The following is a 22,629-nucleotide window of genomic DNA, read 5'->3' on the forward strand; positions in this document are numbered from 1 at the left end:
AGTACAAAGGATCCTCAGTGGCTGATTCACAGTTGGATCAAAGCTGGATCCTTAACATGCTCTGAAAGGACAACTCCTTACATGTGCGGGCTGCTTTTTCTAGGCTGTGCAGCTGAACCCGAGGGAGAAAGGAGCCTTGCTGGCAAGGACCCATCTTTTCTCTCCCTGAAGGGACTGAGAAGACAGACGTGCTTCTTCTATCTTACACCAAATGTTAAGAGCCATGATCACAGAGTTAGTGAGTAGATGGCAGCCACATCTAGAGAACAAGGAAAGAGAGATGCTGGTCTTACATTCTTTTCTCCTCATCCTATGTACAGCACTCACATATGAGATTTACAAAAGTCTGGGTACTTACTAGCTTATAACATAATTACTAAAAAGAAGAGAACAACAAAAACCCCCTGAATTCTCAAGATCCCTTCACAACCTATTTCTGTAAAACCACGAATCAAATAAATCTATCTTGGACAAAGGGATCTTTTGAATTTTTAAGAATCAGATTACCAAACCACTAAATCTACATCGATTCAGTTTCTCTGAGTGAAGACACACAGAAGCATCCACTATCTAAACTGGAGATGAGTTTAAGGGAGAAAAAAAATACCCCTTCACTCATTTACCAAAAAACTAATCACTAGACTTTAAAAAAATACTTACACAATAACACAGACTGGTTGTTTTACTTTAAATGCAAAACCTTGGTATGGAAAGGAAGCACAGCTGAAGGGTTATATAAGTTTTTTCTTCTATTATTCTCCATTTCCTTCGCGCATGCCAGTCAAAACTGTAAAATACTTGTGGGAGAAATGCAGAAGGCACGGTTTCACATTCCAGAAGATCTATTTCCATGTGCTGCGTACAAGGCAGGCGACCACCCAGGGAAGTCGGGCAAACATGGTTTGGCCCACCAGGGCTGCAGTCTCACGCTAGCAGCCCTTCTCCATCAACGCTTTGACCTGTATTTGCTGTGAGGGGTAACCACCAAGCCTTACAAGTGGCCGAGCCTGTGGCAGCATCAACTCTGCGCCTGCTCTGAAACAATACTAATGAGCAGCTCTGCATCTTCTCCTCTTGAGAAGCTGTGCCAAGTTCACATGCAGCACTAAAATAGTTTGAATATACCATCCACAAGAAAAAAAGGAAAATAAAAACTAGATAATACAGGAGCCTGTAATACTAACAGCTCTTTACTTCTCTAACCCTCCTATCCCCTGTCCCTTCACCCTCCATCACTATACTTTCACCTGAGAAAAGGAGAGCAAAAGTGGGCCATCTGTAGCCTTGGGAAAGGGTATGGCCAGCTATTTCCTCTCCTTAGAGTCCACGAGAATTTTATTTGCTTTTCATATGTTGATCACAGAAAGTTTTGGTAACTGTTTCAGAGTCACTAAAAGGGAATCAGTCCCTCAGAGGCCAAGCTGGTTGAGAAACTTTGCTGGCTGTAGCAACAGAAGTAGGCATGACTTGCCTTTAACAAAGCAGAAGGCATTTGTTTTTAGTTAACTGGGTAAAGGGCAGTAAAACTCAGCCAAGTATTTATTTATTGGACTGGAGTGCCTGCAGCGAGCGGATGGTGAGATGTGTGTAAGGTTTCTGTAATCCCAACCTTGGAAGCGAGGTAAGTGAACTTTGGTTTCACTGTTGGAATAAGATAGCACAGAAAGCCTGTGGTATGTGATGTAGAAACACTGATTTATAAAAGGGATGTTCTGGTGGGGGTGTGGGGGAAGAAAACAACAAAAAAAAGATCTTTAGATCTTTCCCAAGACAATACCTTTTCTACATCTGTTGGCCATTACTTTCTGCCAGTTCAAGGCAGTCAAGAGCATGAGGAGGTAACAAACCACTAGTTAGATTTCTGCTTTGGAGGAACAATGCTTTCATTTCAGCAGTGAGGAATGCTGACTGTACCCTGGGTGTTGCTGAAGCGTACCCCTCTGATCTCTCCAGTGGGAACACCAATCAAATTTTAAAAAAGTAACAAGTATTAATGGAGCCTTACCTAGTCTCGACCCAAACTGACACTCAGCAGTGTAACTACTGTATGATACTTTAGTAAGTGCTTACATGTGGTCCCACCAACTGTGACCAAAAGGCTTATTTGGCTCTCAATCCTGTCCGCCCACTCGGTGCGAGGGTAACATGAGATGGTGGGCAATGAGAGATCCCAACTCTGGATTCATATCAACTCTGGCAAACATGAATGACTTTCAGGTCATGGCAGGGCAAAAACATGGGGAGGTTTTCCACCAGGGATGGTGCCACCTGAGGATGCTGCAGAGGCTCGTTGGGTGTGTGGCAGGGAACAAGAAACAAAAACAAGGAGGAAAAACCAGATGACTTTGCAGTGCTTAGCTGGAGCTGTCAGGCAACAGTTAATGCTGAGGAATCTTGCAATTCTGTTTATATTCTTTCACCACAAGCAGGTGTTGGGAAGCCCAGGCTAGGAGGGGCATGCAGATAAAAAAAGAAAGAGGAACCACTTTTTTTTTTTTTTTTTTTTTTTTTTTGACATGCGTGACCTATTAGATGAATCTTTTTTACCGACAGCCTCTTTTCCTGGAATCAGCACAGACACCCAAGTGTCACTCCTGGGCCCTCTGATAAACAGGCAGCGTACCTCAAACGTTTAGGTTATGTTACCTCTTTGTGGTGGAGCATGACATGGTTTTGATAGAAGTTTTGGGGGAATTAAGTAATTTTTAACAGAGACATTATTAAAACCTCCAGGCTTTTTCAAATTTAGATTTAATTTGCCTTTTTTATTTTTTTTAATTATTTTCACACTACTATAGTCATGTGCTGTCATGTTTGTCATCTGAAAAGTGAGTAGTAAAGGACAGATCTCCACTGACATCCATCTCATTTCTTTCTTTGGTCACCTTGCATACAACCATGCATACCATTTTTACACCAACAGATTTTGTACCGAGAAATGCTTTGACCTGCAGATTTCCCTCCACCTGCTGCTGCTCCTTGTCCAGCGCCGCAGCCACCTCGCGCTCTCCTTTCTTCTGCAGTTCTTTGTTGCTGAATGTCAGGGTCATCGGTACCACTAGCTGACATGATTAGTGTGGCTGACATTACACCACTGCTCTAAAGGAAGCAGGCAGAGGGCAAGGGGGGGGGAAAAAACCAAACCACACCACCCAAAACAAAACCTGCAGCCATTTTAGGCAGAAGGAATCAGACTCAAATAGACAGTAGTAACCTCACTCTTTCTAACTAAAGAGAAGGTCCTCCAACTGCAACGGACATATGCAGCATTTCGATGCGCTCCTGTACTCATGAAATCAGTAGACTTCTGCCTGCCCCAACACATATTCTGGAGATCTGCTCCAATTCTTGGAGATCGAAGGCAAAGACTGGGGGGGGAACAAAATGGTTAAAAAAAAAAAAAACAAACCAGCATCAGACAGGAGATAAAGCCTGACCTGTGATTCAGCAGATTTAAATGCTCAGAGGTACAACAGCCCGTGCACTACCGAAAGACAGCAGCAGTCCATTACATGTATTGATTTGCAGCACTTTGTCAGCACTAATGATGTTACCTCATTAAAAGAGATAAATGCCCTACTGTTCTACCAAAAGCATCTGCTCCTTCCTCCTTCTTGCCTGTTCTCCAGCAGGGCCCTCAGCAGCAGCACAGTGAAATCAAATCAAAATCCAATGCTAAACTCACTTAGAGCCACTTGCTAAAGTTGCTTTTTTGTTATTCTTTATTTCAAGTTTTTTAAAAAATGGGGTTATTCTGTGCTTCCTACAGGTATTTCTTCTCTTGACACCACATGGGCACATCAAAGGAAAACAAAGTCCTGTGAACTGCCACAGCCCTCCTGCCAGCAAAGGACTTCTTGGAAAATAAACGAATGTGTACCTCAGATAATTCATTGACTGTTAGGTAAAATGATATGGGCTGCAACTTTGATCAAAACAGGTGAAGCAATAGGTAAGGCAGCGATAATGACTTCTGTCCGTTAATGCCGGACAACATGTTGCCACACACAACATGCCGATTTTGTTCTGACAGATTCCTTGTTACATGCAAAGGTAGCAGTTTACAATAATGAATGTTTTATGCGTAATTCCTTTGTGTATAGGGTCTCCAAAGTACACATTATTAAAGTCTATTAAACTCTCTCTTTAGCAGAATTACCAATGTGCCTTTGGGGAAATTATTACAATGAAGCTGTACCGGTATTTAAATTCCAGTTGTTTAACAATCTTTTCCTAATCACCAATCCAGGTATCTACATTAAAGTGCAGTCAGACTTCTTCCAGCACGGTATAAACCTGTCTATGAGCTGCTTATGGATATTCATTTAAAAAAAAAAAAAGAAGAGTATTTCATATTGGCATGTTTTTCATAATTAGCCTCAGCTACTGCTTTAAAATAACAGGAACTCCTTCCTGATCCTCTTCACCAAGCAGAGCACTCCACAGTTAAGCATGGTTACAGAAACAATTAACTATTTGCAGCCATACAATTTATATCAATGTATCAGTATCTGCATGATACCAGCCTATTTAAGAAAAATTTGGCCAACAGGGTCCCATCCTTTACAAACCGCTTCCGTGTGAGAAAGGACTTATCTTTGTGTGGGACCACATGGCTTCATGAATGGAACAGCCCGTAAGCTGCTCAAACTCAGTGTACACCCAGGTCCCTCCTCTTGTTCAACTCCTAGGCTCTCTGAATTGTATGTAAAGCAACAACAGAGCAGCTACTAACTGTTGGCTGTGCCCCTCAGACTGTTTCCCCTTGAAATACTGCACACTACAGCTATAGCCAGCTACTAAATCTGCTGGGTTTTGTAGCAATGAGTCTTAAACTTAATTCACAAGTTGTAAACGTGTGCCCACGTCTCCTGTGTTAAGAACAGGTATTTTAGCAATAGGAAGACTCTCACGTTTCTCGGGGAGAGCAAGCAAACTTCATTATACTAGAAAACACATGATTCAGCTTCCTGGGGTGGGGTGGAGGAGACCTAGATCCTAACCTTTCTGATTTCCTCCATGACCATCAATAAATCACCTTGCTCCTGCCTCCATTTCTCATCAGTACAAGGGTGATATTTCATCCTCTTTTAGATGCCCAGACATGTTTAGGTGCCATCTATGGGCAGTCAGGCTCTCCAGCAAAGACAACTGAGCAAGCACCTGAACAGATGTCTTGTCCTTGCCGCTACATCACACTGACAGTTTTACAACTTCAACACCAGTTCAATTCTCAGTCAACTTCCACAACAAAAACAACATTAATATATTAAAAAAAATGCTGACAGAAATCTTATTAAACCAGTGGGCACAGAAACAGAATATAAGTAATGGAGTTGCTCAAGAGAGCTTCACAGAGAATGAAAATGCAGAACTTAGGCCACCATACAACTGCATGGTTTGATATTGCCAGAATCAAAGTTTAAGTCCAAGTACAAATAAAAGGACTAAAGTTGTCATTGGAAGCTGGTATGTATAGTAAAGGTTCGTCTGACAAGTATGAATCAAATACTGTCCGCTCTTTTTGCCTCTAGGGCAAATTCAATGCCCTCTGGCAGGCCTACAGAGTGAAGCTGTTTCCATCATGACCCAAGGTCCTTCAGAGAACAATCCTTAGAAAAAAGTAAAGCAAATGGGTGGGCCTGTTTTAGCCGTACACTAATTCCCTATGAATCAATGGATGAAGTGCTTCCTTTCTCCAGTTACAAGCCCTGAGCCAAATCACCACCTCTGTTTTACAAACACAACCTCATTGACTTTGCTCAAGTTACACAAGCACTAGAGCAGATTTTGTCCTTGTGTGCAATGGGAGGCCAATCTCCCATAAATAAGAAACAATCTGTTCATCTTAACTGAAGTGGGATGAGGAACAACCCTTTCACCTTTAAAAAGGATTCATACTTCTAAGAGACAGAAGGGAAAACACCCACTAATTTCACTTCTTCAGTTTGCCTCTCCATTAAGAAAGACTCCTGTATGCTTAGAAAGGACAGTTTTTCAGGCTTTTAAGGTTACCTTATCCCTCTACAGATTCAAAGTCCAAGAATATCAGATGTTGGCTTAGAAAAGTCTCCAGCATCTGCTTCATTATCCATTAAAGAAGCACCTCTTCCATCCAGTTTGATGGGGTGGTGGATCAAGGGTGCAGCTCTTCTGCAGCCTGAAGCCATCAGTCCCTTTTTCCTCTCACTTGCTCCTTCCCCTCAACCCTAATTTCACAAGCACAAGGTGAGATGGCTCTGCTTGAGTTACCCAAAATCCAACTGCGTCTTAGTTATCTGTTGGCTGGATTCACCCTATCAAGCAGCTCATGGTACAGTCCCAAAAGCACCAAAGCAGGTACAAAAGGGACGGTGGGAAAGTCCTGGCCAAGGATACTGTGGGGAGAGAAAGAGGACAAACAGCCATAACTGGGACTGGCTTAGGCTGCCATGAAACCTTTAGCCCCTGACGCCTACCCAAAGACATCGTAGAAACACAAGACACAGTGCATGGTGTGGCATTTAACATGAGCATTGCAATACGTGTGTCTAACGTTCCCATCTTCTTATGTCCTTGTATTTATCACACCAGATGACAGACCTCACAAAAGCACCTGACAATATGATGTCACTTTTTTTCCAGGGTATTGGGTATAGACTGGTGCGGCCTTCATTTGTTATTGCAGCATGTGGACAAGCAGCTACCTCAGCCAAGCTGTCGCTTTGTCTCTCCTGCCACCTGCTGTACTGAAAAATCAAAATATGTGCCACCAACTCGCATGTGTCTCCTCTTCTGTTTGGAAATACCAACCTTTATTTCTTCTAGAAGTACCACTGCGTGCATGTGGGAACTCCCTGCTGTCACAACTCCTCCAGTGCTGATATCCAGCATTTCCTGATGACGGCTAAATCCAGCACTTTGAGCTCACTCACTGATGGTCAACTCACTGATGGTTCAGGGTTAAAATTAGCATTAAATACTAAACATTCTCCAGAGTTTAGGGCACGAACTCCTCTCCCCCTGTGCCCCATGGAGAATTAATCACAGAAGATTTATTTTAAACAGTGAACAGGCCATGATGCCCCATAAACCTCTGTCCCTTTATTTGCTGTTATTTCCGATGACAACACTCACAAGGGGCAAAACCCAGCAGAAAAATAACTTCCCATTGGGCGTGAGACCGTCAACCCGTGGGCAGGGGTGAAACTCTCGCTGACTTGAGCTGTGTAACCAAATGAGCATCACCCAAGAACAGACCTGCCAGATGCAAGAGTCTGCTTCCGACCATGGTTTACCCTTGTCCTTTTAACCTCTTGCTCTCAGAAAGCACAGCTGAACGAGTCTGGCTGTGCCATGCATACCCTTGGGGCAGCACAGCGCTACCCACACGAGATGTCCTCCCCAGGAGCAACACGTGGTCCCACTGCCTCCAACGTCACCGGCTGCAGAAGTGGCTTTACTGATGGTTGTGTCCAAGTGGTGCATCCAAGGAGAAGGCAATTATTTTGCCATAACCGTCTGGGTTCTGCCATCCATCCAGACACGGTTAATCACAGTGAACGGCATCAAGAAGGGCAGCAACAAGTCTGAGCTGGTCAACCACAGCCCGAGGCCACCGCAGGGGCTTCAAACCCACTCATGGTACTATGTGGAAGCCAATAAGCAATCAACCCAAAACCAAGTAGACAGATATCCCATGTTAATTATTTATACCATCCTCCCAGAAGGCAAATTTTAGTCTTTCATTATTGATTACGAGAAAGTATTCAAATAGAAAACAACAAGCTGAAGTCGCTAAATGAAATCTCATTATTTTCTAGTAAGAGGCTACCTGTGGGTGCTGGTTTATTTTCGCATATATGGCATTCCCTTTTACCTAATCAACAGCTTGGGGCTCTATGACAGTGGATATCTTCGATAAAAAGGAGCATTCTGATGAAGGAGAAAGATATTCAATATTTGCATGATCAAGTAAGCTATCAAATGTATTTATTTATGCTGTGACCATAGTAATCAGGAGATATCAAACTGAACATCAGTTAAATGCATTTTAAATCTGATTTTTCACTGGTTGCAGTAAAGAAATCATTGACTAGCAGGACTCTTTGGGGTCTTTACAGCCTGCAATTAGAGAAGGGGATACAGAAGATAAATTGCTCTACTCCTGCAAAAGCAAGTCTTACTTTTGCACGTAATAGTGGACCTTTCATCCTAGCACTTAGAATTTGATCAACTGAGAAAAAAAAAACATTAATATAACTCTACTCACTACCATATAAACATCTCTGAAAAATGAGGACATCTCTTTTCCTTAAACAAATCTGACAAGGCTATAACTAAAAATATTGTGTAACACACACGAGTTTGGTATGGACACAGGAAAACAACTGGCATGAGTAACCAGAGTGTCTAATCCCAGCTATTTAGCCACCAAAATCCCTCAAGACCTGTGATGCATCCACTTGAAGCCAAATATGGCCCACAAATACCTATTAAACATGAATGGATTTACCAAGGAGCAACAGTGTGTTCCCATTAATTGCACAAAGGCTGCAAACAGGTGAAAAAAAAATCTTTTTTACAGCGTGTGATCAGAAGCCGCTTTCGCCAACACCAATTTAATTTATGACAGAATCAAGGCAAAAAAACTAAAGGATCACACTAGCAGTTAGTAACAGGAACTATCAGTGAAAAGCTAATGGAGTGAACAGAGCCTTAAAACAACTTGATACTTTTGAACACAAACTTGAGAAACCTGCTACTGCAAGGGCAGTGTCAGAGGGTGCTCACACATCCTTCCTAGAAGCTCTCAGACAACTCTCAAGGATCCCTAAGGATGCTCCAAGGGAATTAAAGAAGCCAATTTTATACATGTTGTGCTGTGTGGATTGATATCTCACTAAACCAACAGGCAAAGTTTAATCTCCAAAAGGACTTCTACCTCTCCTGTGCCTGACCAAATGGAAGGGAAAGAGATTTAAGCTTGTTTGGTCTACGGCTGACAGAGACTATCTAGTAGAAATGGAAGTCAGCCGATGAGCAGGTGATAAGCTGCTCCCAGAGTTTCCCGTGCTTTGAGAAGAGTGAAGAGGCTGGGAGATTTTCAGAGCAGATTCTCCAAACAAGCTGTTAAGAGAAGCCACTATCCAGAAGGCTTGACAGGAGGAAAAAGGAAGCAGGGAAATCACAGTTAATGGGATTTGGCCGCACCCAGAAAACAGCTAGGTTTCCGAATATATTACAAACAGTCCTGCGCTTCACCGCTGCACTAGTTCATTGCTGGATGAGAAAAATTTACATAGATTTAATGCCTTTAAAAGCTCCATGGAAATTTAGATTAATCTGTTTAGAACAAATCTTGCCTCTCCCCTGGAATGCCCTGCAGATGCATACATGAAGAAAAAGAAATTGCCACCACTACACCATAACTTCTATAATTTTCTGTAAGGGGGAAGCTGTCAGGCTAGAGATTTATTTTGAGGTTATTTCATAAGTCCCATAAACGAACATTTGCGATACGGGGAGGTCACCACCCCACTCATCTTAGATATCACTGCAGAGTATTATAAAGTTAGCTCAAGTTTTCTGTGGGAGTGAATTACTATCCGATCCTGTCAAGCAGGATAATTTGAGCTCAAAAGTAGAGGGTTACCTCGCTCCCAGAGCATCTACCCTTGGCACAACTTCAGATCAAGGAAGGTTATACAAATTAGGGCGCAGAATAAGGTCTTTGGAAGGAAACATAGTGCTATCATGCCTAGAGGAAAGCAAGCAAACCCCCGGCCACAGGTTGCATTACTTTGGAAAGATCAACCTCAGCAGGAGGTCCTCAGTGCTCTGCCACCTTGGTGAGGGAGGCACTGAGGACCTCCTGCTCATACTCCAACCTAGGTGGAGAGAGAGTTGGTTGCTTAAGGTGGCAATCAAAGGAAAATTACCATAGGCCATTACCATTACCCTCTACTTGTGCAAACTGAAGCCAAGCGTGGGACATGACACAACACGTATGAACTCCAAACTCATCCCTCCTCAGATCCCAAAGGAGGCAGCGCCACAGTATGTGCAAGGAGCGAAGATGCCAGCAGCAGAGAAATTTCTGGTCTAATCGTGAGACAGAGGAAGAGGCAGTAGAAGAATGGAAACGATAGGAGAAGTGAGATAAAAGAATCACGGGACTGATAGCATCTTACAGACAACACACTCAGAAGAAGGGGAGGAAGTTCAGCGGCCGTGAAAGTGGGGGAAGGAAAAGTAAGGCTGATTTTCCCGATAGTCAGGTCATGAACGGTTCCCGAAACCTGTCCTGTTGGGCTGGTTATCCGACGTAAAGATGCAATAAGCAACACATATGGCATCTTTGGAGCGGAAAAAGGAGATGTTGTGGAGTGGGGCACTCTGCAGGGGAATTAAAAAAACTACAAGTCTTTTAAGTGCCATAAATAGAGATGAAGCTACTGAGCTCTCAACCGATAATGAACATGAGTAGTTAACAGAGGTGTTATGCAGAATTGTCCACTAAGACAAAAACCAAAAACATTGGCTCCCCACAAACGTCTTTTCTTTTGGAAATCCCACAGCCACTGCTGGGAGATTAGCTTTATAAAGTGAGAATTTAATTGGAATTGCAGCTCTGGGTAACGACGGGAAATGTTGCTCACAGCAACAGAAAATGTAGGATAATTAGGTATTTTGGGGAAGAGGGGAAATAAAGTTAAAGTAACTATGCAAACAGAATAAACAACAACACTGTCCTCCTCTGGGGCCTTTCTGAGGATCTTGGAGAAATCTACAGCCATTCCTCATTAAAAGCTGCCACGCTACGGCCACAGCTTTATTGCACAGTCTAGGTCCCAAGCCTGGCCATACTTCTCATCCTTATACTCTTATCCCCCTGCTGATCCTCACCCTGGACATCAGCTGTACGCTGAGGGGCAGGGACCCCGTCACGGGTTTGTGCAGTGTGGGACCCCAGGCAGGTCGGGGTGCTGCCAAGTGCTCCTTCAACATAATTAATGAGGCGGCCCAACCAAGAGACCAGAAGAGAAAAGGTTTCCACCAAGTGAGAAAACTCTTAAGCACGAGAAGTGAAGGCTCTCCCCACACCAAATGTGCTGAGCGGCACAGCCCGGCAGGGCAAGCGGGCTGGGAAAGCCAGCCGTCTTTCAGACAAAAGTGTAAAAAAGAAGCAGGAGGGAAAAAAAGGGAAGACAAGGTCAAGCAGAGGGAGGCAGGCTCCAGACAAACCATCCCCTCCCCAGAGGAAAGCACTCAGCGGATGCCGCTGTGGAGTCTGCAGAAGATGATGCTCAGCGGGGGAAAGGGTCAAGTTAAAATACAAATCCACGTTTACACACTCTCACGAGTTCCTTAACTCCAGCCGAGAATATAATGCTATGTTTTGCATCGGACTTGTTTGACTGCATATGTTTTCCACCAATTTCCAGTTCCAGTTTCTGCTCCTGCTCTGATTTTTAATCATCATCACCAGGACAAAACACTAATACTCAAATATTGCCTTGCTAAGAAACCTGGAGTAACTGGAAGTTATATTAACAATACTTAAATACAGTCCACGTCTATTTAAAGGTTTGAACACATCTCGTTAGAACACTGCATAAATTAACCCAGCCTAATTCTCCAGGATACATCAAGATCTAAAAAGCTCTAAGTTTGATGTTCTCTCTTACCACCCACTTTAAAAAAACACCCAAACCAATACGCTGGGGTGAGCTTAGGTTGCAAACAGTAACAAAATCACATTCAACTGAATAAACGCAATTTACTCCCTGATGTAATGAAGATCATGCCATAACCAGTTCAAAACCCAAACAAGAAGAGGCTCTCCCCCGCCTCCTCCATGCACACTCCCCCCGCACCCCAATTTTCACTCTCAACGATGCCCCAGCACAGCCTGCCCGCTCAGGATCCTGCATCGTTTCCTCCATCCTTCCCCACCGCCTGAAGCCATCCCTGGACGGAGCAAAGCGTGCGCTGCTGCCGCCGGGCTCCCCATCCCCACCACCCGGCTTGTGCTGGCGGCCAGACAAAGCAAACTCCGGTTGCATCACGGAGCAAACTCATTTTCCAGCAACCTCCCAGCTCGGAGTTTACCGCTACTGTAATCCGGTGCTGTCAACAACGCCGCCTTTGTTGCGCGCCCATGCACACGGCTTGCTTGTTGGTTGGTTTGTTGTTTTGTTTGTTTTTTTTTTTTAATTATTATTATTATTATTTATTTCAAGGAGAATTTTTGTTTTAAATGAGTAATCTGTTTTTGAGTGATTTCTCCTCTGCACTGGCTCCACCCTGCACTGTAAACGAGACATTACCTTATACAAGAATGAATCTGCTGCATTCCTCTGTCTAGCTGCCTCGCAGCACATTTCCTACGCTCGCAGCAGCCCCGGCAGCACACGCTCTCCCACCCCTTCCCCCCCACTTTTTTCTTTCCTTTTTTTTTTTCTTTTTTTTTTTTCCTTTTCACTGCCTCGCTGTGTTTTTGTGTAAATGATCTCACATGACTCAACAAATCCATCTGCCTGGAGCAGGCCAAGTTTGGAGCCTTCCCAGGAGGGAGGAGAAGAATTGCTTTGTGGAAAGGACCTGGAGCTTTGCCCTTTCTCTGGCTCAAATTACCCGCCTGTCAGGCCTGACGGATTTGGCTAAAAATAAAAGGAAGCGGGCCGTGAAAAGGAGATGAATGAGCTCAGCAGTTCCTTAGATAACATGGGTCTGGTGTCGCCCAAAGCTCCCAGAGCAGGAACTTTGGATGCCGGGCATGTGAGTGCAGTGCTGCAGCCTCGATGAACTTGGCTGCTTGGGGACCCAAAAAAAAACCCACCCCAAAAAAAGGGGCAAAACCAGCCATACACTGTTGGAAATAAACAGATTAAAGATACACAAAATGGGAAAACTGCCTGCTGTAGGTTTTGAGCTTGTAAAAAGGCAGATTTACAGTGTTTCCAGTGGGGAAAGGGGGCGTAGGGGGGTGTGGTGGGGGGACGCACGTGATGTCAGCCTCCCGCCCTGCCCGGGGAGCCTCAGCATCCTCCCTGCAAATGCCTGCCCAGCGCCCACAGCGGGTATTAAGCACTTAGTTTGGCAATGTAATGACACACTGCAACAATCTGTAATGTGAGGCAGTCAGCAAAGCCCTGGCTCGCAAAGCTCTTTCTCCTAACCATTAACCATATGTTTGGCTCCGCCGCCGCCTGAGCGAGCGGGTGTTCCAGCGCACCATCTGGTTTCTATCCACACAAGCAACTGCAAAGCACAGAGAATTTCCCTCCGGAGCTGAGTCTTCCTCCCCAGCTCCCCCTCCCTGCCTGGCCCCCCACTCCTCCGCTCCCCGTCTTCCTCCTTCTCCCTCTTTCAGGCAGCAGCCTCACCTCCCCGCTGCGATGCTTGTAGCACTGGGGACTGTGGCAGCCCCACCGAGGATGTGGCGGAAGAGCAGGGATGCTGAGGCGTGCCACCCCCCGTGAGCTCGCACCCCTGCACACACACGCAGAGGGATCACATCCCTTAGCGTCAATGCTTGGGGTACCACATTAAAAAAAGGCATGTTCTTGACCGGTCCAGCAGCTGCTGCAGTGACCATCGCATCTCACTCATGCACACAGGCACACAGGGAGCGTTCAGTTTGGATTACATCAACTCCATCCGGACACTGCAGGACTTCAAGAATGAACCTAACAACAGGAGGACAATTAGCAGTGTTTTCTCCTGCCCCCAAAACAGAGCTTTCTAGGCACATTGGGTGTTGGTCCCCCATAGCACCAAATTAAGAAGATTCTGGGGGAAAAAAGGAAAAAAAAGGAGAAAACCAAACAGGAATGGAATGAGAGCCGAAGAAAAAGGAATTAAAATATTTACTTTTGCTGTGATAACTAAACAAGTTCTTTCTGATACTATAAAAAAATCTTTCAAGTGTTATATTTTAGAAGACCTTGTACCATATGTTTGCTTTCTGATTTTATGAATTCTAACTACTATTTATGTTTTTAAAGCACTTCCATCCTTCTGTTTATTTCTGAAGTCACCTATGGGAGATCAGCAGTAATTTTCCTCTCAGGTTGGCCAATTTAAGACTAATCATGACCTAATGCAAGTATTCAGGGATGCAAGCAATAGGATATTCAGCAAATCCCACACTTACTCCTTTAAAATAAGTTTATACTCTGCAATGAGTCACACATACAGTGTTTATCCAAGTTACCAGTGCTACAAGAAAAAAAAGCCCATTACATTTGCAAATACATACAAATCGCAGCTGTAAGCACCCAACTGCTTACACCAGGACTCGTTTCTATGACTGGATATTGATTTTTTAATAATGTGTCATTATACCAATGTTGATACAGCAACTATCTTCTCAGAGTATGCAATTAATATTAAAAAGAAGCTGGCTCTAGAAAATATCAAATCCACACCCATTCACATCCTATTTAAACGTCCTTCTCAATCATGAATACAGCAATGCAAAGCCACAACTGTATTTTTCCCACCTAGCACCTAACAAAGAAAACGCAAAGGACTCACCAGTTAAAAACAGCTCAGTCTAAGGCAACTAGCTCTGCTGACCTGCTTCTCGATAAAATACTACAATTCTCCAATTGGCGCTGGAAACTAAGGGGCTATGTTTAAAAAGATGCGTGTTTTTTGCATCTCCTCATACGTGTGAGAAATCAGTGCACAAAAAAAGGGCACTGTAGGCCCTTATCCTGGAATCAAATACATGTGGGGAAAATCCATATGCTTGTGAAAAGCCTGATGATTTCACTGGGATTGACTAAGAAGTTTGAGGGTAGGATCTGGCCTCAATTATGAATGTGGAGTGCAATTAGCACTGTAAACTCCCCCCCCTTCATCTTCCACTCCCCCTCAGTAAGGGAAATAATTAAAATTATTAAAAACATGAGAGCTGCATTTCAGCTAGCAACTTACATTTCCTACAGAAGAGTATCTAAATATGTTAAGGTTCATTATTTTAAGATAAGATTGTTGCAAACATGCTAGTAGCATGCTAAAAAAAAAAAAAATCACACATAAGGTTTCCTATAGCCATGCAACAAGAAATGGTCTTCATTCATGCACAGAAAGCAACCAGCAGTAGTCCTCTAAAGCAGTAAAGGTCTTCTAGTCTGGGTCTTCTAGCAGATAATGATCTCCGATCCAGAGTCTTTTAAAAGGGGGAATTCAAGGGAAATATTCATAGATTCAGAGTTGTACAGTCTGAAGGGACAGCTAATCATTTGACCTTCTTCCATAAAACAGGCATGGAGCTTCCCCACCTACATCAATGCAGCTGTAAGAGGCTGAATTAGAGAATCTCTCAGGGTAAAAAACCCAGGGAAAAAAAACCAAACAAAACCAAACCCAAAACAACAAAAAAGAACAGCCTCAGATTTAACAGCCTGACATAAGGAAGGAAGCTACCACAGCCCTAGCAATGTTGTCCTACTCAGCAATCACCCATGCTATGGGAACACTCACACCCTCTCGCCTGGTCTGCATTAATTTAACAGCCAGCCACTGGGTCTTGTTACACCTTGTCACCTTCCTCTACTCCTCAGTCCCTGACAAAGGGCCACTGTCAGCTTAAAACCCAGCCAGTTTTTAAAGCATAATAAAAAGCAGTGTCACATTATTACCTGAATCCACTGAGTCCCCCTGCCAACAATGATGTTTCCGCAATCACATTTTTCAGTTTTTAAAAACTTCTCTCTTGCCTCATTGCTCTGTGTAAAAAACAACACAAAAGAGAAAACTGATTAACTGCCATGTGATTATCCATTATTTGCAGTTGGCTTTCCCAGCAGATATTTAGGTTTTGGGTTTTTTTCCCCAAAAATTGTTCATTGACCAAAGAGAAGCAACAGAGAATAATTTGGAGGGGCGGCCAAGGTACCACAGCCCATCACTTGTAGAGCTGCACAGGAGAACATAGCTCTCCTGTGCCCAAATCCTCTGCCCTCTCTCTGGGGCATCCTGCCTGGCAGCACCAGGACCAACGCCAAGCAGATAACTCAGTGCCACCAAAAGCAGAGCTACAGGGGAAGAGAGAGCTGCTTAAGATTCTTTCAGTTTCAACAGTGAATACATGCCACTAATAACCACAGCAGGAATGTAAAAATAATACTTGCAAAATTACATCAACAGTAAATGACTTAATTGTACAGTTTCCCTGAACTTTGCACCCACATTATTTAAGTAGTGACTCCGCTTAGAATTCTCAAAAGGGTCTTTTAGTGTCTGTGTTTACTCCTCACTTCACATATTAGTTGCTTTAAACTTCAGTGTCAAATTCTCCTGCCAACACACCAATGAACCAAAATGTACACTTCATCTACAAAATTTCCACACTTAAATAAGGAAGAAAAAAGCCCATATGGTAGAAACCCAACTGAAGTTATAACCTCAAAAAATGCCACCAGCCTCTCTGAATGGCCAGAAGACTCATCATAAGTAAAGAAAAAATGCACCTAGAATTTCAGTACTGGAAATGCCATTAACATCAGTATTTCATCACTTTCTCTGAAAGCAAACAAAACAAACCCTTCCCTTAAGGAGATGCAACTCAACTATCTGTACATGATCCCTTGCCTGCCTCTACAAGGGCACATGAAGTAAACACAACCATGCAGCACAGGGCGGGTAATATGGCTGTGATACCCTTCCTGTGATTTCAGGGCTTGGGCATTCGTCATACTCTGTCCATCGCCGACATGGATGTCTGCCAGAAAGTTTTGTTGCAAGGTTTCGGTTGCAGTGGTCCGATTGAGCCATTCTCAAAAAATAGTGGCTGGGAAGACTCAGCAAATTCTGGCAACCTCTGTAACAAAGAGTTCAAACCTGGGACTAGCCAGGTGCCACACGAAGCAAAGAGCACAGTCTAGTCCAGGGCTGAGGAGGAGAGAGGTGGCCTTTGCCTCTGGCATCTGCTCCCAACTGGGCAGGGCCACCTCCCAATTAAGGACAGGGATCCACCTTTGCCCCTGCTCCAGGTGACTTCACTGCTGCAGCCCCAGCAGCATGGAGTCACCTATGCTCAACGCAGAGCAGCCAGGAGCTGGGCCAGGGGAGGGAGGGGAAAAATATGTCAGAATGAGAAATTGCACTTAATGAGGACAGAAAATTGGAGATAGGATGGGGAGAGAGCAACAGTCTCATTACGCACAGAGGGCTTGCACAGTGGCTGTGCAGCTTCAGCACTGCCCATGAATTGTGTTCAAGCCTCTGTGATGCCAGTGAATGCCGTCTGCCATGTTTGCTTCCTGCCTTTTTTCTTTGGTGCACCAATGCTACATTGCAAAAGAGAGGACTGACGAGTTGAAACACTGAAAAGGGAGGGAAACGTGGTGGGTGAGCGCTGCCCGCAGCAGCTCCCTTCACCCTCATCCCCTGCCACACTCGGCCCATGGGACGTACCTGAGCCCTGCACCAGGGCTAACGGGATAAGCGCAGGACAATTCTGACAGTTGTTGGCAGCCACCCCACCGCTCCCTGCCACCCCTCTCAGCACTCAGGCAGATGAGCTGTGCCTTGGAGAGCTGCCATGCAGCTCCGATGCAGCGCTGCTCCAGTCATTTAAACCCAGCATTTCCCAAGCGGCCATTAACGGCGAGTTCCTAACCAACCTGAAACCCTGGCTTCTCTCAAGCAAAACTAATGAACACTCACAGCAAAAAGGAACTGTATTTCCAGTACATGAAACACTATATAGTACAGAGGCATCTCAGCAGCAAGGCTGTGAGATCCTCAAGATCCTTTGTCCTCTTGGTTTAACTGCCTTCCTGTAAAGAAGTGGCAACGCTTCCCAGATCATTTATCAAACCCTCAAACCTGACACTGATAAACAGAAAAAGTTCGTGAGGAAACGACAAACTTCTTCAGTAGGATTTGAGTAATGTGCCATAAATAAAAGACCAGGGCCAAACATGGAACAGCAGGGAGAAGCCAAGATGCTGAATAGGGCATTCACCCAGAGCTTGCAGCTCCAGCTGTATGCTCGGCACTAGCCAGGGGATTTGTGGAAAGAGCAGGGTGCCATCACATAATCAGAAACTGTCCATGCATTCACAAGACTTAAAATCAGGGCTGCACAAATCTTTTTTATATCTCACTGACTTGCACTCTGTCGTTAGTTATAATATTGCAATGTACTTGTGTATGAAAATAAAATTAGCAGCAAATCATAGAATCATAAAATCATTAAGGTTGGAAAAGACCTCTAGGATCATCAAGTCCAACCTTCAACCCAACACCACCATATCTCTTAAACCATGCCCTGAAGTGCCTCATCTACATGTCTTTTTAATACCTCCAGGGATGGCAATTCTACCACCTCTCTGGGCAGCCTGTTCCAATGCCTGACCACTCTTTCAGTAAAGAAATTTTTCCTAATATCCAATCTAAACCTCCCCTGATGCAGCTTGAAGCTGTTAAATGGCTGAAACCACCCTAGATATTATGCTGCCTTAGACACTCACAGCTTTTAACAGAGCATAGGTCTACAGTCAACCAAATACACAATGCAGGAAGACAGAGCTTGAAGATAAATAATTCAGGGCTTGAATTCTTTAAGGTAAATAATTTAGGGCTCTAATGAACTCACCGAGTGTAAATAGGGAGTTCCACAGCTAGGAACCCTCCGAACTGCCCTACATCCAATCCTCGGGAGTGCAGGGCAGAAAACTGTCAGCAAAAACATGCCTCAGATATTCCTGGCGATAGCAACAAGGGCTCTGTCTGACACAAAATGAGTCTCAGATAGGAAAAGGTAGCTTCACAGACTGGTTCCAGTGCTCCGTACTGCATCCATGAGCTGTTGGAAAGGAGCTGCAAATTCAGAAACATCACTTGGGCAACCAGTGAGGTGGTCTGTGAAACAAGAGAGTTGACCCATGCTGTGTCCCATGGAAGCATCGGAAAAACCCAAGGATAGCCAATACAGCAGATTGGTCCAGCAGCGCTAAAAACACGTGACTATGGGTGAGGCTGTAAGCTCTTTACTAAATAAGATAGCCTCTAGATGGAAAGGAACAGACAAATCCTCCTCAGTTCACAATCTCTCTTCCCTATCCCCTTACAAAATTGGCTATGGTCAAGTGCTTTTATCGACACCTGTGAATTCCTGTGCATCCTTCAAAAAGCATCTCAGCGAGACATCAGCAAACCACAGTATCAATCCTCATCAATTCTTAAATTACCAGCAAGTCTCAGCCTTCATGCCTGCATCCTCTAGTTCCAAGGAGTCATTCACAAGCAGCAACTATTCCTGACCAAGAAAGGAAACTGTATTAAAATGGGGATACAGCGAATTGTCAGTTATACAATGCTGTTTCTGGTAAAAAAAAAAACCTCCGAGGGCTTTTATGCTGTCTCACGCATACATAAAGCAGTATGTAAAAACACCCTGGAGTTGCCTCACACCCTCTTACGAGACCTACATGAAACCAGACCGTGGAAGAAAACCCTGCCTTTCGCCGCCAGACACAGGCACATCAGCAGCAATAGCCAAGGTGCTGCAAGGCTGCTGATGAGCCTGGAAACACTGTATGGGAACATGCCTGCGGATCAGCAGGCGAAAACATAACTGCTGTTCTCGCTCTATGCCCAGCGGAGATGAGATCTCATCGCCAGCAGAGATCTGGGTCACCACCAGGAAGCTGGAGTTATCCCAGCACCATCTTCTAGGTAATGCTCCCAAAAGGGGAAACAAATCTGCAGCGAGGTTGTGTCTGACAAGGTCCTGGGTGTAAAACAAAACCAACCACTGGCAGCTTCTTTGCTACCTGGTGATATCATCTGATTAAAAAAAAAAAATCAACCCAAACCCGAAAAACAAACACCCCCCCCAAGCCCCAAAACAACAAAACCGTATCATACGATGTATGCAAACCACTTTGCAGAAAGAGTTTGTTGTCAATGCGAGGTTCAGATTGCAGTGTCTCAAGAGCTGGCAAATGCACCTTGATTGCCAAAGTCTGCCTCCTAAATGACAGGCTAAAAAGTACTTGCTTGCCTACCCTGTACTTCAGAAATGCAAACCTGAACATGGGGAAGGAGACAGCAAGAAAGATAATGAAGGATCAATTTTAAACCTATGTTGTTTGCAAAAAAACAAACACGCTGAGTCTCTACGCAATCAAGTAGCTGATACCTATCCAGGCGCAGGACTGAAAACCGAACCAGCTTTCCAATCTCTGCTAACCAAAGATTTTGCAATCTTCCTGTACGCCATTTCCTTGTTTATGTCTCATGGTGCTGGAGTTCAGCTTTTGGAGAAACACAAATGGAGAACCTAGAAAGTGAAATGCGATATTATTTACAGAATAAGAGAGCATGCCGTTCACAAGAATTCGTAGCCGCACACATCCCAATCCTGCTCCTCAGTCCAACACCCACTCCTAAAATCCTGTACCAACCAGATTACATGATGTGCACATGCTTGCACTCTTGTGGAAACAATAGTCTCTTTCAGTTCATACAATCTTCTGAAGAACCAGGCGAAAACGTCATGGGAAAAGTTAGGAAATATCTGCAGAAAACAGTCCGCAAGATGAAAGGCAAAAGGAGCCTTTTAACTTGCGCGAAGGACATAACATGGAGGAGAAATGCATAGCTTTGTTACCTAGCCCCTCTTCCAAAAGGCTTTTTATTTTTTCCAGGATGGAAAAGGGAATTGAAACAACTTCAGAAAATAAAATACTCTGGCAGTGGAACAGCTCCCTTATAAACAGACTGCTGCAGGCAAAACCCAGCTCGGGGAGCTGCGTGGCAGATACCCGCTCCCCCTACACGCAGGGATCTCCTGCTGACGGCAGGGATCTCCGCAGGCAGGATGAGTCCTCCTGCCCCCAATGCACAACGCTCCTCCCTTCACTCCCCTCCCAAACAATGCTCTGCTGCTGTGGAGGGCATAGCACTATATTTTAATTAATCCAGCACAAGGTTTGAGCTGCCTCAGGGTTAAGCTAAATATTTTCTGTCTTTAACCAGCACGGTACAAGTACCTATAGAAAAAAAATACTCTGGTGTAAGGCTAGGGAATTGAGAACAGAAAAGAAGCTGCAACAGAGTCACCCTTGACCTCTCAAAATTTTGCCTCCAGAGGATTCAAATATAAGAAACCAAATTTTTTCATCAGCAGGGAAATGGGGCAAGGAGACAGGCTCTCAGTAAGATTATGGTTGGGAATATCACACTGAAGTCCTCATGAGGTTGTACCATCCACCTTCTGTTCCAAACCATAGCTTTTTTGGAGACCTATCAGACAAAAAATTCCCCCCACTGTCAGGACAACACTAAGCACTCAGATTTAGAACAAATACAGTTCTACAAATCCTTGTTTTTCCTCTTGAAAGGGGCTGTATAACTCTGGCAGGAAACAAATGCTCCTGTATCAAAGCAGATTTTCTCTGCACGTGCTCATGCTGCCTGTTATTTTTTAATCGTCTGGTATGCATCTTCCTGCAGGATTGCTTATGCTAAGGGAAATACCGACATTCGCTCTGCAAAAAATACTGACTCCTGTTCTGTGCAAACGCCACAAAGGTTAATAGCAGCAATCGTGGCTTCAACTCTACCTTTGTCTTGCGCCAAACAAACCATACAACCACTGGCATCTTACCTCTCACGTGCACTTCCCCTCAACTCACGCTCACTCTCCTCAGGACTTCACTAAGCAGTTCGTCTAAACCTGACGGTAAGTATTTTTCAAAGTGTAGGAGCGAATCAAAGTATTAATGTGATGCGTCTGATTGCACAGACACCATATAAGAATGTGAGAGCTGATCACAGAAGAATACAAGTCGCTTTTTCATTTCACAGCTCCGAGAGTCAAAAAGGGTGTGCAGGACCCTGATATATACCAGATGTTTTTAAAGGAAGGTGGGAAAACTGGTGTAGACATGTCCATCATGAAATCTTCCCAACGGCTACCAACTGGCCACGCAGTACTGAGCAGCCTTGCCCTGCCTGAGAAAGATTACAAGCCTAACGGAACAGGGGTATTCACAGCTTTCACACAGACATATAATCCTGCTCACTTTTCCAGAAAATAAATTTGACAAGTCCATCAGTATGATGTGAGAAAGCCTCAAAACAGAACTAATTTCGTTACATGTATTCTTGTACCCATTTAAGAAAAATGGATTATTGTAAAGAAAAAAGTTTGGGCTGGAGCACATCTGTGGTTTCACAAAATTCCACATTCAACCCAAGCAATGAAAGAGCAAAATTTTTTTTCAGTTGTTTGTAGCAAGTCTTGCATCAGTTTCATTCAGTAATTTCTTTCTCAGAATTTGCGTTTGGATTAAAAAAAAAACCCACACAAAAAAAAAAAAACAAAACAAAAAGCCCGCTTTCACCTCAGCTCCTAGGGGCCTCAGCCACTACCCTCCCTGCACTAGGCACTCTACAAATGCATAGAGACTTCACATCTCTGTCCTGAAAAGCCAAGTTCCATCTTATAGTTGCAAAACCAGAGGTTGTTTGCTTTTCTTTAACAACTAAAAAAAAGGGGAAAAAGTCATCATTTTTTTTAAAAAAATCAAGCAGTCCAGAAGAAAAGTGCCATTTACATTGGCCTCTCATTGCAGAGAGAAGTCATCAGTCATCTTTCCATGGGCTTGGGATGAAGTC

The 22,629-nt window shown here is 44.1% G+C and overlaps 1 protein-coding gene across 4 annotated transcripts in view; it reads right to left on the reverse strand.

The window, feature by feature from the left end:
* The window catches only part of BACH2 (BACH transcriptional regulator 2), a 196,171-nt gene that overhangs the window by 137,614 nt on the left and 35,928 nt on the right, over positions 1–22,629 (reverse strand). For 3 of the 4 annotated variants that reach the window (XM_075087291.1, XM_075087290.1, XM_075087288.1), the window contains exon 2: positions 15,636–15,722. The gene's annotated coding sequence lies outside the window, so the exon portion shown is untranslated. Of the gene's footprint in view, positions 1–81; positions 260–15,635; positions 15,723–22,629 lie in introns of all 4 variants that reach the window. The other variant, XM_075087289.1, reaches the window with a different exon arrangement.

The sequence above is a fragment of the Phalacrocorax aristotelis genome, chromosome 3, assembly GCF_949628215.1.
Source record: "Phalacrocorax aristotelis chromosome 3, bGulAri2.1, whole genome shotgun sequence".
Lineage (NCBI taxonomy): Eukaryota > Metazoa > Chordata > Aves > Suliformes > Phalacrocoracidae > Phalacrocorax > Phalacrocorax aristotelis.